The sequence below is a fragment of the Eubalaena glacialis genome, chromosome 2 (genome assembly GCF_028564815.1).
Source record: "Eubalaena glacialis isolate mEubGla1 chromosome 2, mEubGla1.1.hap2.+ XY, whole genome shotgun sequence".
Lineage (NCBI taxonomy): Eukaryota > Metazoa > Chordata > Mammalia > Artiodactyla > Balaenidae > Eubalaena > Eubalaena glacialis.
Genome location: NC_083717.1, coordinates 54,294,779 through 54,309,816, shown reverse-complemented (window position 1 = coordinate 54,309,816; position 15,038 = coordinate 54,294,779).

Sequence of the window (15,038 nt, the reverse complement as noted above, 5' to 3'; positions counted from 1 at the left end):
TTGTGTGAAGTAGAAAAGAATAGCTGCATTGCAGGCAAAGGGGGACACAGTGGGCTCCTGCCCCAAAAAGCTATGTGTCCCAATCCCAGAGGATTTGATGAGGGGTTTTACAACAGTGGTTCAAGGGTGGGGTCTCTGACAAGATTAGGGTGTGTTCAAGGTCTGCACTCCTTTAATCTCATCTCAGGTGGTCAGACTCCTAATCTTGATGACCTTCTCTGGTCCCTTTAATCTTGCCTCAGGTGTTTTCTTGGCTGCTCCTCCCTTGATTAGCAACAGTTCAAATCTGCCCTTTGGAACTCAGGGAAGGTCATGAAGGCTGTAATCTGTTCCCTGTGAACTGGAAATGGGGGACAGAAAGTCTTCCGTGCCCAGTACCCCTGCAGGGTCCTGCTCAGTTTCACTATCATGTTTCCCTGTTGAGGGCATTCGTCTGGTTCCATTTCATCATTACCTCGATAGAAGCCCCCATGACCATCCTGGCTCAGGTCTCCCTGGTTTTCAGGGGAGGTGTCTTAGGAGGGGGGCCATTAGACTGATGTCTTTGCAGACCCTCAACCTTAGTGTGAACCTTCAAACCACACTCCCACCCACCAGACATGTGAGTTTCCATGTTTCAATATTCTTATCAAGTCTTATGTTTCCAGATATGTAGCAGAGAGATTTTCCAGAAAAGTCCTATATTGGCTGTAGTTGTTTAACTGATTTTTCTTATATTTTTAAATTCACCAAGAATTAATTACAAAAGCTTTACCCTGAGAACTACCTAGGATATACTTTACATTAGAATATATTTTAGTGTGTCTTGTAACAATGAAATCTAGCTTTATTCTTCTCTTTAGAGTTAACCAATTGGGTCAGCATTATCTATGGAATAACTTTTTCTTTTTCCAATCATTAAAATGATTACTTATACATTCCTATTATCGGGGTGGGGGAAGTTCCCCCCTCCATCCCCCTTGAGTTCTTGTGGCTGGACTAAAATTAAAACTGACACAAGACAGATTAACAACAGAAAAAGAAACAAGTTTTAATTCATGTGTATGGAGGTCTCATAGAAATGAGACCTAAGAAGTAGCCAAAGCAGGCAGTTTTTATATTTTTTAGACAAAGAAACAATAAATTTGTGAAGAATTGACAGGACAAAGAAACTTAGGCTTTGCATGCTTAATTAGTAAGGAATCTAAACAGAGTTTGGGCTTGAGGTAGTAAATTAAAGAAGTAACAAGGTTTGTTTATATAGGCCTCTCTCCTGAATTCCCTGTCTTTGGTGATGAGAGTGTCCTTCTACCTCCACATACAGGAAGGGCACCTTTCACATCAGAGATTTGTTTCCTGCTATTGTTACTGAGTTCAAGCTCTTACTACTCGCCACACAACAGGCCAATCAATCGAGAGATGAGTTTTTGGGGGCAAGGAATAGCAACTTTATTTGGAAAGCCAGCAGACTGAGATGGTGGACTAGTGTCCCAAAGAAACATCTTGCCCAAGTTCGAATTCAGTCTTCTTTTATACTAGAAGGGGAGCAGGTGTGATTGATTGTTGCAAACTTCTTGGTGCAGGAATCCTTTGTTCTTGCAGCTGTCCACTTAGGTCAGATCACGATATTCCTGTAAACCTCCAACAAGACAAATGTTTTTCTCTGTTCTGCAACTTTTTATCTCTAAATGAATGTACTCTTAAAGGTCAGAGCCCTGAGAATAGGCTATCCTGTATATTTCAGGCTATAGACAACATTCTTTTACAAAAGGTGAAGAGCCAGCATGACTAAGCACAAGCAACAGAGCACAAGTGTTAGAGCTAAAGTAATAGGTCCAACATGGAGTCAGGTTTGTTCTCTGTTACACTTTCAGGGAGAAAAAAAGGAGGGTGAGAGTGTCCCTCTTGCATTGGCTGCTTCTTAAAAAATTTAATTCAAAATAATCAATATGCCATTGAAACATATTTTGGGGTGGACTACCCTGGGCCCCAACATTATATGCAATGGGATGGGCTAACCCTACCTGCCAGTCTATTTCTGAGCTGGAATAATGCTCTTGTAACTGTTGTAGCTTTATAATAATCTTTAATGTTCATTGATGCAGGTTCTGTGTCATTTTTCTCTTTCAGTTGTTTATTTCCAGTTATTGTCTAATGAATTTTAGAATCATTTTGTCAAGTTCAAAAATATCCATACATATTGAAGATATTTTAAACTCTGTCACTTGTCTTACTTGTTCATGAAAAAAAATTGACATATGTTTTATATTATAGGGATAAACCCCATCAATATTTTTCTTCCTAGCTTTTGGCTTTGACGACATATCAGTTTGTGAAATTTGATTGTGAAAACAATATTAAAGTATTCATCTAAATTGTATTATTTTATTTTTATAATTTCCTTTGAAAAACTGAGAAGTGGTTTAACTGGAACTTATTTGTTAAAGATTCTAATTATTTTAAAATTATTTTAATATTGTTAATTATAATTTGAGGCCTAACTTATCTTTTTCTCACTGATTTGCAAAGATCATGTAGGAGTTTCTCCTGTACCCTGAGTCTGAATCTGCACTCCCTGGTCACAGCACTTTCCCTGTTTGCTGTAGTAATTACTATTGCCTTGTAAAATGGGCATTGTGGGAAAGTTGCATGGTGGGAGGCAGTGGCCAAGTTCCCTAGTATTTTCACCCTCTCTGTTACCCTCTCCCTATCTCAAGTTCTGTCACAGTTACCTATAGATGTTTCTAACAACTTGGCACTCTGGATGGGCTTCTTTCCTGCTACAAACACAAATGCATTTTGGATCACATGTAGCATTAAATGTAAATGGAACAAATTAATGGAAATTCCCAGGAGCCAAAAAGAAAAAAAAAAATTAGAGCCAGATGAGGAACTCAGGCCAATGTTGGGTGGCCTCTGGGGGTTTACAGAGGTGTGTGGTAAATGTTTAATAGCATATTCCCAGGGAAAAGATCTCTTATTTTTTATGTTTATCAATTTCCATGGTGTAATTACTCCTACCATGGCTGATTTCAAGCTGCCAATGTGACACTGAAAACAGGGTTTGGAACAGTACAATCACCTCTCTGAGTTGGTGCAAGCCAGCCCCTGCACTTTACTAGTTTTAGACCAGATAAAGATCCAGCCCAAGGACATGAGCCCAGGCTCTTCACACGCACATGCTGATACTACCTGTGGCTTTGACCCACCCAGGGAGAGAGAGCTTAGCATGAGATCCCATATAAAAATGACAGTCTCAGACAAGTACCTTTCACTGGAAAAGAAAATCTGCACTTGGGCCAGCACCCTGAGACCCAGAGAGGAGCTGAGCTGTCAGAGGCTGTGCAAGAGAACCAAACATACCTGTCAACAGCCATACCCAGGGCCACCCACTGGCCAGAGGAGGCAATTAAGAGCCAAAAGAATAATCATTGTAATGAATCAAAATACATCAAATATGTTAAAGTCCATGGAATTATTATAAAACTTAAAAAATAACAGTTCATTAAACTCCTTTGATGGATACAGAAAATTAATTCATTCCTCTGAAAATTGATTAAAAAAACAAATATTTACTCTACCTTTTCTGTTCAAACTGTACCTAAGAGTACATGGACATTTGATTAGGAAAGGTTCTTTGTGTGGAATAAATCTAACCAATAACTATAGAAGTTATGGGAGTATGACCATTTTCCTTCCTTTATGGCAATGTCACAAAAACCATTGTTGAAAGGCTATGGGAACATCATAAGACACTGATCAATCTTTACTTATATCTGACTTGGCTTCTAGATCAAACTTACAGTTTACAGGAAGTGAAAAAATAGAAGAACAAGTTAAACACAACCCAGGGATGTGGTCAGACAAATGCAACACATGGGAAATTTTACAGGACAAGTGGCCCTGTTTCTTCAACAAATGAAATACAAAACCCAAACAGAAAGAGCAAGAACAATGTCATAGATAAATAGACTGAAAAGGTATTGCACTAGTTTTCTATTGCTGCTGTAACAAATTATTGACTTAAAGAAACCTAAGTTTATTCTCTTACAACTTTGGAGGTCAGAAGTCTTACATGAATCAGCAGGGCTATGTCCCTCATTCCTTAACTCTTGGCTCCACAGCTCTCAAGTCTCTGCTTCCATTGTCACATCTCCTCTGACTCTGACACTTCTGCTTCCCTCCTATAAGGACCATTGTATTTACTTTGCATCCATCTGTACTACCCAAGAAAATGTCCTCCATCCAAAGAGCCTTAACTTATTCACATCTCTCAAGTCCTTTTTGCCATGTAAGGTAATGCTCCCAGGTTCCAGGGGTTAGGGTGTGAACCATGTGGGGGCCTATTATTCAGGCATGTTAACCAAATATTGGAGTAATCCCATTCTCCCAATTCATCCACCACCCCCCACGTATCCATACATTCATTCTCTACATCTGTGTCTCTATTTCTGTTTTGCAAATAAGTTCATTTGTATCATTTTTCTAGATTCCACATATAAGCAATATTATATGATATTTGTTTTTCTCTTTCTGACTTACATACTCTGTATGACAGTCTCTAGGTCTATCCAGGTCTCTGCAAATTGCACAATTTCATTCCTTTTGGTGGCTGAGTAATGTTCCATTGTATATATGTACCACATCTTCTTTATCCATTGTTCTGTTGATGGACATGTAGGACATGCAATGAATATTGGGGTGCATGTATCTTTTTGAATTATGGTTTTCCCCAGGTATATGCCAAGGAGTGGGATTGCTGGGTCATACAGTAGTTTTTTTTAGTTTTTTAAGGAACCTCCACACTGTTCTCCATAGTGGCTGTATCAATCTACATTCCTACCAACAGTGTAGGAGGTTTCCTGTTTCTGCACACCCTCTCCAGCATTTATTGTTTCTAGATTTTTTGATAATGGCCATTCTGACCACTGTAAGGTGATACCTCATTGTAGTTTTGATTTACATTTCTCTAATAATTAGTGAGGAACAAATTTTCACGTGTTTGTTGGCCATCTGCATATCTTCTTTGGAGAAATGTCTATTTAGGTCTTCCGCCCATTTTTTGATTGGGTTGTTTGTTTGATATTAAGCTGAATGAGCTATTTATATATTATGGAGATCAATTCCTTGTCAGTTGCTTCATTTGCAAATCTTTTCTCCCATTCTGAGGGTTGTCTTTTTGTCTTGTTTATGGTTTCCTTTGTTGTGCAAAAGCTTTTAAGTTTAATTATGTCACTTTTGTTTACTTTTTATTTTATTTCCATTACTCTAGGAGGTGGGTCAAAAAAGATCTTGCTGAGATTTATCTCAAAGAGTGTTCTGCCTATGTTTGCCTCTAAGAGTTTTATAGTGTGTGGCCTTACATTTAGGTCTTTAATCCATTTTGAGTTTATTTTTGTGTATGGTGTTAGGGAGTGTTCTAATTTAAGCTTTTTACATGTAGCTGTCCAGTTTTCCCAGCACCACTTATTGAAGAGGCTGTCTTTTCTCCATTGTATATTCTTGCCTCCTTTGTCATAGATTAGGTGACCATAGGTGCATGGGTTTACCTCTGGGTTTTCTATCCTGTTCCATTGATCTGTATTTCTGTTTTTGTTCCAGTACCATATTGTCTGGATTACTGTAGCTTTGTATTATAGTCTGAAGTTGGGGAGCCTGATTCCTCTAGCTCTGTTTTTCTTTCTTGAGATTGCTTTGGCTATTCAGGGTCTTTTGTGTTTCCATACAAATTATAAAGTTTTTTGTTCTAATTCTGTGAGAAATTCCATTGGTAATTTGATAGGGATTGCACTGAATCTGTAGATTGCTTTGGGTAGTATGGTCATTTTCACAATATTGATTCTTCCAATCCAAGAACATGGTATACCTCTCCATCTGTTTGTGTCATCTTTGATTTCTTTCATCAGTATCTTATAGTTTTCTGAGTACAGGTCTTTTGCCTCCTTAGGTAAGTTTATACCTAGGTATTTTATTCTTTTTGTTGCAGTGGTAAATGTGGTAGCTTCTTTAATTCCTCTTTCTGATCTTTTGTTTTTAGTGTATAGAAATGTAAGAGACTTCTGTGTATTAATTTTATACCATGAAAATTTATCAAATTCATTGATTAGCTCTAGTATTTTCCTGGTGTCATCTTTAGGATTTTCTATGTAGAGTATCAGGTCATCTGCAAACAGTGACAATTTTACTTCTTCTTTTCCATTTTGGATTTCTTTTATTTCTTTTTCTTCTCGGATTGCTGTGGCCAGAACTTGCAAAACTATGTTGAATAAAAGTGGCAAGAATGAACATCCTTGTCTTCCTCCTGATCTTAGAGGAAACGCTTTCAGTTTTTCACCATTGAGAATGATGTTTTCTTCTTTGCTTCTTTGTCATATATGGCTTTTATTATGTTGAGATAGGTTCCCTCTGTGCCCACTTTCTGGAGAGTGTTTATCATAAATGGGTGTTGAATTTTGTCAAAAGCTTTTTCTGCATCTATTGAGATGATCATATGGTTTTTATTTTCAATTTGTTAATATGGTGTATCACATTGATTGATTAGGGTATTTTGAAGAATCCTTGCATTCCTGGGATAAACCCCACTTGATCGTGGTGTATGATCCTTTTAATGTGTTGTTAGATTCTGTTTGCTAGTATTTTGTTCAGGATTTTTGCATCTATGTTCATCAGTGATATTGGCCTGTAGTATTCTTTCTTTGTGACATCTTTGTCTGGTTTTGGTATCACGGTGATGGTGACCTTGTAGAATGAGTTGGGGAGTGTTCCTCCCTCTGCAATATTTTGGAAGAGTTTGAGAAGGATAGGTGTTAGCTCTTCTCTAAATGTTTGATAGAATTCGCCTGTGAAACTATCTGGCCCTGGGCTTTTGTTTGCTGGAAGATTTTTAATCAGTTTCAATTTCATGCTTGTGCTTGGTCTGTTCATGTTTTCTATTTCTTCCTGATTCAGTCTTGGAAGGTTGTACTTTTCTAAGAGTTTGTCCGTTTCTTCCAGGTTTTCCATTTTACTGGCATATAGTTGCTTGTAGTAATCTCTCATGATCCTTTGTATTTCTGTGGTGTCAGTTGTTACTTCTCCTTTTTCATTTCCAATTCTGTTGATATGAGTCTTTCCCCTTTTTTTCCTGATGAATCTGGCTAGTGGTTGATCAATTTTGTTTATCTTCTCAAAGAACCAGCTTTTAGTTTTATTGATCTTTGCTATTGTTTCCATCATTTCTTTTACATTTATTTCTAATCTGATCTTTATGATTTCTTTCCTTCTGCTAATTTTGGTTGGTATTTGTTTTCATTCTTCTCTAATTGCTTTAGGTGTCAGGTTAGGTTCTTTATTTGAGATTTTTCTTGTTTCTTAAGGTAGGATTTTATTGCTATAAACTTCCCTTTTAGAACTGCTTTTGTGTATCCTATAGGTTTTGGGTCATCATGTTTTCATTGTCATTTGTTTCTAAGTATTTTTTTATTTCTTCAGTGATCTCCTGGTTGTTTAGTGGCATATTGTTTAGCCTCCGTGTGTTTGTATTTTTTACACTTTTATTCCTGTAATTGACATCTAGTCTTATATTGTTGTGGTCCAAAAAGATGCTTGATACGATTTCAATTTTCTTAAATTCACTGAGGCTTGATTTTTGACCCAAGATGTGATCTATCCCAGAGAATGTTCTGTGTGCACTTGGAAAGAGAGTGTATTCTGTTGTTTTTGGATGGAATGTCCTATAAATATCAATTAAGTCCATCTGGTCTAATGTGTCATTTAAAGCTTGTGTTTCCTTATTTATTTTCATTTTGGATGATCTGTACATTGGTGAAAGTGGGGTGTTAAAGTCATCTACTATTATTGTGTTACTGTTGATATCCCCTTTTATGGCTGTTAGCATTTGCCTTATGTACTGAGGTGCTCCTATATTTGGTGCACAGATATTTACAATTGTTATATTTTCCTCTTGGATTGATCCCTTGATCATCATATAGTGTCCTTCCTTGTCTTTTGTAATTGTCTTTATTTTAAAGTCTATTTTGTCTGATATGAGAATTGCTACACCAGCTTTCTTCTGATTTCCATTTGCATGGAATATCTTCTTCCATCCCCTCACTTTCAGTCTGTATGTGTCCCTAGGTCTGAAGTGGGTCTCTTCTAGATAGCATATATATGGGTCTTGTTTTTGTATCCATTCAGCCAGTCTGTGTCTTCTGGTTGGGGTATTTAATCCATTTACATTTAAGGTAATTATCGATATGTATGTTCCTATTACCATTTTCTTAATTGTTTTGAGTTTGTTTTTTCAGGTCTTTTCCTTCTCCTGTGTTTCCTGCCTAGAGAAGTTCCTTTAGCATTTGTTGTAAAGCTGGTTTGGTGGTGCTGAATTCTCTTAACTTTTGCTTGTCTGTAAAGGTTTTGATTTCTCTGTTGAATCTGAATGAGAGCCTTGCTGGGTACAGTAATCTCGGTTGTAGTTTTTTCCCTTTCATCACTTTAAATATATCTGGACACTTCCTTCTGGCCTGTAGAGTTTCTACTGAAAGATCAGCTGTTAACCTTATGAGGATTCCCTTGTATGTTATTTGTTGCTTTTCCCTTGCTGCTTTTAATATTTTTTCCTTTTGTTTAATTTTTGTTTGATTAATATGTGTCTCAGTGTATTTCTCCTTGGGTTTATCCTGTATGGGACTCTCTGTGCTTCCTGGACTTGATTATTTCCTTTCCCATGTTGGAGAAGTTTTCAACCATAATGTCTTCAAATATTTTCTCAGACCCTTTCTTTTTTTCTTCTTCTTCTGTGACGCCTATAATTTGAATGTTAATGCACTTAATGTTGTCCCAGAGGTCTCTGAGACTGTCCTCCATTCTTTTCATTCTTTTTTCTTTATTCTGCTCTGTGACAGTTATTTTTACCATTCTATCTTCCAGTTCACTTATGCGTTCTTCCGCCTCAGTTATTCTGCTATTGATTCCTTCTAAAATATTTTTAATTTCAGTTATTTTGTTTTCATTACTGTTTGTTTGCTCTTTACTTCTTCTAGGTCCTTGTTAAACACTTCTTGTATTTTCTCTATTCTATTTCCACGATTTGGGGTCATTTTTACTATCATTACTCTGAATTCTTTTTCAGGTAGTTTGCCTATTTTCTCTTCATGTATCTGGTCTGGTGAGTTTTATCTTGCTCCTTTTCCTGTAAGATATTTCTCTATCTTCTCATTTTGTCTAATTTACAGTATTTGAGGTCTCCTTCCCTAGGCTGCAGGGTCCTAGTTCCTCTTGCTTCTGTTCTGTGCCCCCAGTGGTGGGGTTTGTCCAGTGTCTTGTATAGGCTTCCTAATGAGAGGGACTGGTTCCTACATTCTGGTGGGTGGAGTTGAGTCTTTTCCCTCTGATGAGCAGGGCATGTCAGGTGGTGTGTTTTGGGGTGTCTGTGAGCTTAGTATGACTTTAGGTAGTCTGTGTTCTGATGGGTGGGTTTGTGTTCCTATCTTGTTTATTGTTTGGTGTGAGGCATCCAGCACTGGGAGCTCCTGGCAGTTGAGTGGAGCCAGGTCTTGGATTTAGATAGAGGCCTCCGTGAGAACTCTGAGTGATTAACCTTCCCTCGGGCTGGGAATTCTCTAGTGGTCCAGCATCCTGGACTTGGTGATCCCACTCCAGAACCTCAGGCCCAACTTCTGGGCGAGGGACCAAGACCCCGGAAGTCACTCATCCCGACAATAAAAGGGATTAAAAAAAAAAAAAAAGACTAACAAAACCCCAGACAAATGGTAAAAAGTAAAATCAAACAAAGAGAAACAGAAACAAGGAAACACACACACACACAAAGGAAACAAAAACAGAACCAAATAAATCAAAAAGCAAGGGAACAACCAGACAAACAAAAGAACCCAAGTATGAAATCAGACAATTAAGAAGAAAGCTGACAAGAACCTAAAACTGAAAAACAAAACAAAGCAGAGTGCCAACTGAAGAATGAAGAAAGAAACAAAACAAACCAACAAAAATGGTATAAAAAAAAAGAAAAAGAGAAAAGGGAAAGAAGACAGAACAGAAAAGCAACATAGATACAAAAATATTAGAAAAAAGAAAAAGAAAAAGAAAATATATTAAAGAAAAAAAAAAGACAAAGAAAACCCCAGAGAAATGGTAAAAACAAAGTCAAACAAACAAACACAGAAACAAGGAAACACTCACACACGTAAAAGAAACAAAAACAGAGCCAAGTAAAACAAAAAGCAAGAGAACAACCGGACAAATAGAAGAACTCAAAAATGAAATCAAACAATTAGGATTAAAACTAACAAAAACATGTAACCTAAAAACAAAACCAAAGCAGCGTGCCAACCGAAGAATAAAGCAAGGAAACAGAACAAACCAATAAAAATGATGTTAAAAATAGTAATAATAAAATAAAATAAAATAAAAAGGGAAAAAACACAGGGCCACAAAAAAGCAAAGTAGAAATGGAAATATACAAAAAATAAAAAGAAAAATATATTAAAGAAAGAGAGGAAGAAAAAATAAAGGAAAAGAACACAGAACAACAGAAAAGCAGAGTAAAAATAGAAATGTATTTTAAAAAAATAAAAAATAAAAATATGTTATAAAACACAGAGATCCCCAAAGACTAAAAAACAAACAAAACAAAAAAACCAAAAGACTAAAACAACAACAAACAAAAAAAGAAAGAAAAAGAAGCCAAAAAATGGGACCAACAACAGAATGAATCAAAACATAATAGAATTAATAGTAATAATTATGTTTCCCTGGGGTCTCCACTGTAAGTGTCCTTGCACACACCATGAGCCACAGCCCACCTCTGCCTCCCCAAGAGCCTCTCCTCTGCCTCTGGGTTGGTCTCTAGACCTGCTGTGGGCTCTGTGGGGACCACTCAGACTCTTATCTGGCCCAATTCCTGTTTGTGCTGTCCCCAAAGTCCACAGCTACCAGAGCTAGACTGTTTTCATTTGAGGGAACACTCATTGTCTATTCAGGTATTCCATAGATGCAGAGTCTACCTAGCTGATAGCAGGGATTTAATCTGCAGCTTGTACATCTGATGGAAAGATTTTTGATCTTCTTCCTTAGTCACCCCATCCCTGGGGTTCAGCTTTGGTTTTATCCCCACCTCTGCATGTGGTCCACCCACAGGAGTATGGTCCTGAAGCTGCCTTGGAGCTCTTGGGTCAGTCCCTGTTAGGACAGTGTGCAGATGTGGTATGATTGCTTGCATCGTGGAGCCCGGGCAGCACCAAATGCACAAGGAAGCCAGCAGCCATGGGTGCAAGAGATATGGCCCTAGTTTTGGCCTTTTCTAGTACCTGGCATAAGGCAAGTGAGGGCCAGCCCCAGCCAGGGTTTTTCTGGCACCTGGCAGAAGGGGTGTGAGGGTCAGCCCTGAGAGGGCTTTTTTTTGTTTTAATTGCCCTGCAGTCAGCACATGAGGGCCAGCTCTGAGGGGGCTTTTTTTATTGCTTGGCAGCTGATGCACAAGAGACAGCCCTCAGTGTGCTTCTTTTATTGTCATAGGTAGATGCCAGTGTGTGGGGAGAGAGAGGTTACAATAGTGGCTCCTTCCCCTGTGTGACTCAGCATAGCGCCCTGCTTCCATGGCAGTCCAGTCTTCCTCCATAGGCATTCCCTGCTGAGGATTTCCTCCCTCCAGTCCCCTCAGTCCATCTCCCCACAGCCAACAGCAGTTGTCGCTCCAGGCCTGTTCTCCAATCCCCATGCTCCAGCTCCCAGTCCCCTTGCACACCTGTGAAGCATGTCCCAGTCTGGGGCATGTAGGGCCATGGTATGGACCGTCTGTGTATTTCTCATTCTGTCCCATCTGCCACAGATCGGCAGCTTCACCCTCTTCCAACAGCCTCAAATGCTTCCCTTCTGTCCCAATTGATTTCCCCATCAGAGACGGGGTTTCCCCAAATTTGGGAATATCTCCTCTGCTTCAGCTCCCCCGCCCCAGTGTGCAGGTCCCATCCCGCTTCCTCTCCTCCTCTTTCTCCCTTCTTTTTTTCCATCCTACCCAGTTATGCAGGGATCTTTATAGTCCTTTCCAGTGTCCAAGGTCTTCTGCTAGTTTTCAGCGGGTGTTCTGTGAGAATTGTTGCATCTATAGATGTATTCCTGATGCATCCATGGAGAGAGGTGAACTCCACATCCACCTACTCCTCTGCCATCTTGAATCTCCTGGGTTTTTTGTTGTTGTTCTTCTTCTTTTCCTAGTTGCTTTAGGTATAAGGTTAGATTGCTTGAGATTTTTCTTGTTTCTTGAGGTGGGATTGTATTGCTATATACTTCCCTTTTAGAACTGCTTTTGCTGCATCACATAGATTTTGGGTTGTTGTGTTCTTATTGTCATTTGTTTCTAGGTATCTTTTGATTTCTTCTTTGATTTCTTCAGTTCCCCACCAGGGGTGCTTGTTCCTTCCCATTTCCTCTTTTCTTTTTTTTTTCTTTCTTTCATCCTACCCAGTTGTGTGGGGATTTTCTTGTCCTTTTAGGTGTCTGAGGTCTTCTGCTAGTGTTCAGCAGGTGTTCTGTGAGAATTGTTCCATTTGTACATGTATTCTTGATGTACTTGTGAGGAGAGGTGAATTCCGTTTCCTCCTATTCCACCATCTTGACTCCTCCAAGGTTGTTTGATTCTTTGATGTTGAATTGTGTGAGTTCTTTACATATTTTGGATATTAACCTCTTATGGGTTATATCATTTACAAATATTTTCTCCCGTTCAGTAGCTTGTCTTCATTTTATTAATGGTTTCCTTTGCTATGCAGAAGTGTTTTAGTTTGATGTAGTCCCAGTTGCTTATTTTTGTTTTGCTTCCCTTGCCTGAGGAGACATATCTAGAAAGATATTACTAAGACCAATGTCAAAGAGTGTACTGCCTGTGTTTTCCTTTAGGAGTTTTATGGTCTCAGGTCTTACATTCAAGTCTTTAATCCATTTTGAGTTAACTTCTGTGTATGGTGTGAGATAGTGGTCTAGTTACATTTGTTTTCAGGTAGCTGTCCCCATTTTCCCAACACTATTTATTGAAGAGACTGTCCTTTCTCCGTGTATGTCCTTTGCTCCTTTGTCATAAATTAATTGTCCATATATGCGTGTGTTTTTTTCTGGGCTCTCAATTCTGTTCCATTTATCTATGTGTCTGTTTTTGTGTCAATACAGTGCTGTTTTGGTTACTCTGGCTTTGTAATATAGTTTGAAATCAGGGACTGTGATACCTCCAGGTTTGTTCTTTTTTCTCAGGATTGTTCAGGCTGTTTTGGGTCTTTTGTGATTCCGTACAAATTTTATAATTTTTTGTTCTAATTCTGTGAAAAACCTCCTTGGTATTTTGATGTGGTTTGCATTGAGCCTGTAGATTGCTTTGGGTAGTATGGTCATTTTAACAATATTAGTTCTTCCAATACAAGAGCACAGGATATCTCTCCATGTATTTGTGTTGTCTTCAATTTCTTTTACCTGTACATAGAATATAAAAAACTAATAAAGAAACAAAAATAAATGAACAAATCAAACCAAACAAAAATGAATGCATAGATACAGAGAACAGAGTAGTGGTTACCAGAGGGGCAGGGGTGGGGAGGATGAAATGGATAAAGGGGATCAACTGTATTTAACGGGTAAAAAACAAATTTTTGGTGGTGGTTGTAGGCTATAGAGAAATAGAAATATTATGTACACATGAAACTTATATAATGTTATCAGTCAGTGTTACCTCAATAACAACAACAACAAAGAACCTCTATAATGGCTGAAAAGAATTTCAAACAAAAATGAATAATTTCACCTTTTAAACTCTGCATACTGGGCAGTGGATCACTAGCTGCATAGAACCTGGTCTTCTGGGTTGGGTTTTAGATGCCATCTTTCATGCATCTCTTCTTTCTGGCCAATTTAGTAGAGAGTGAGGAAAGAAGATGAGAATTTCAATCTAGGGGGATGTAGATTTCTTGAGAATAGGATGTGAAACTTTTGCCTTTTAAGATTTTCTTGCATGTAGTAGTTAATCAGTAACACTTGAGTGAATAAAATCACATCACTTAATTAGTGTGTTAGGACATTTAGGAAAACGCCAAAGAGGGGAAGACATACATATTAAATATCATTTTAATTAGGTAAAAGCAACACACCTAAACAGCTAGGCTCCTTCTGCAAGCATTGGCCTTGTAGACTGGCTTCCTACTTGCATAGATATTTCATGGCAGAGCTGAGTTGCTCTGAGATTTGAGCAACTCCCCTGTGTGCTCTTTAAATGAGGAGGGGTTTCACCCCTTTAGACCTGGCTGGAGAGCTGTTCAGGTTGCTGGGCTGGAGACACATATGCCTGAGGCCCGTTTTCCAAGGAGCACATAGAGGCCTGCAGCCTGAGTGCCTGCATTGCTCTGCGCGCTGTGTGGTGGCATTGCAGTGTTGCTGTTGCCTGGCTTTTCTTCATGATTGAATGAGCAGATGTCCTGGGGTTCAGTGACCTGCTGTGGGTGCTCGGGCCATAAGTCTGTATGTCATATATCCTCATCTGCCACATGAGGCTGGTGACACCTGTTAGGAGAGGTTCTGGGAGAATTCCAAGTAAGGTGATAGGGTATAAGAGCCACTAAGCACAATATCTGTGCAAAACCATTTTTTTTCACTTGTAAAATATACATAATATAAATTTTACCATCTTAACTGCTTTTAGACTACAGTTCAATGACATTAGGTACATTCACACTGTTGTGAAACCATCACCAGTATCCATCTCTAGAACTTTTTCTTTTTCTCAAACTCTACCTAACTAACATCTCCTCATTCCCACCCCCCAACCCCAGTCCCTGGCAACCACCATTCTACTTTCTGTCTGTATGAACTTGATTACTTTAGGGACCTCATATAAGCGGAATCATTCAATATTTGTCCTTTTGTGCCTGACTTATGTTACTTAGTGTAGTGTCTTCAAGGTTCACCTGTGTTGTAGCATGTGTTAAAATTACCTTCTTTTTAAAGACTGAATAATATTCCATTGTATGGATAGACCACATTTTGTTTATCTAGTCATCTGTTGATGGCCATTTGGATTATTTCCT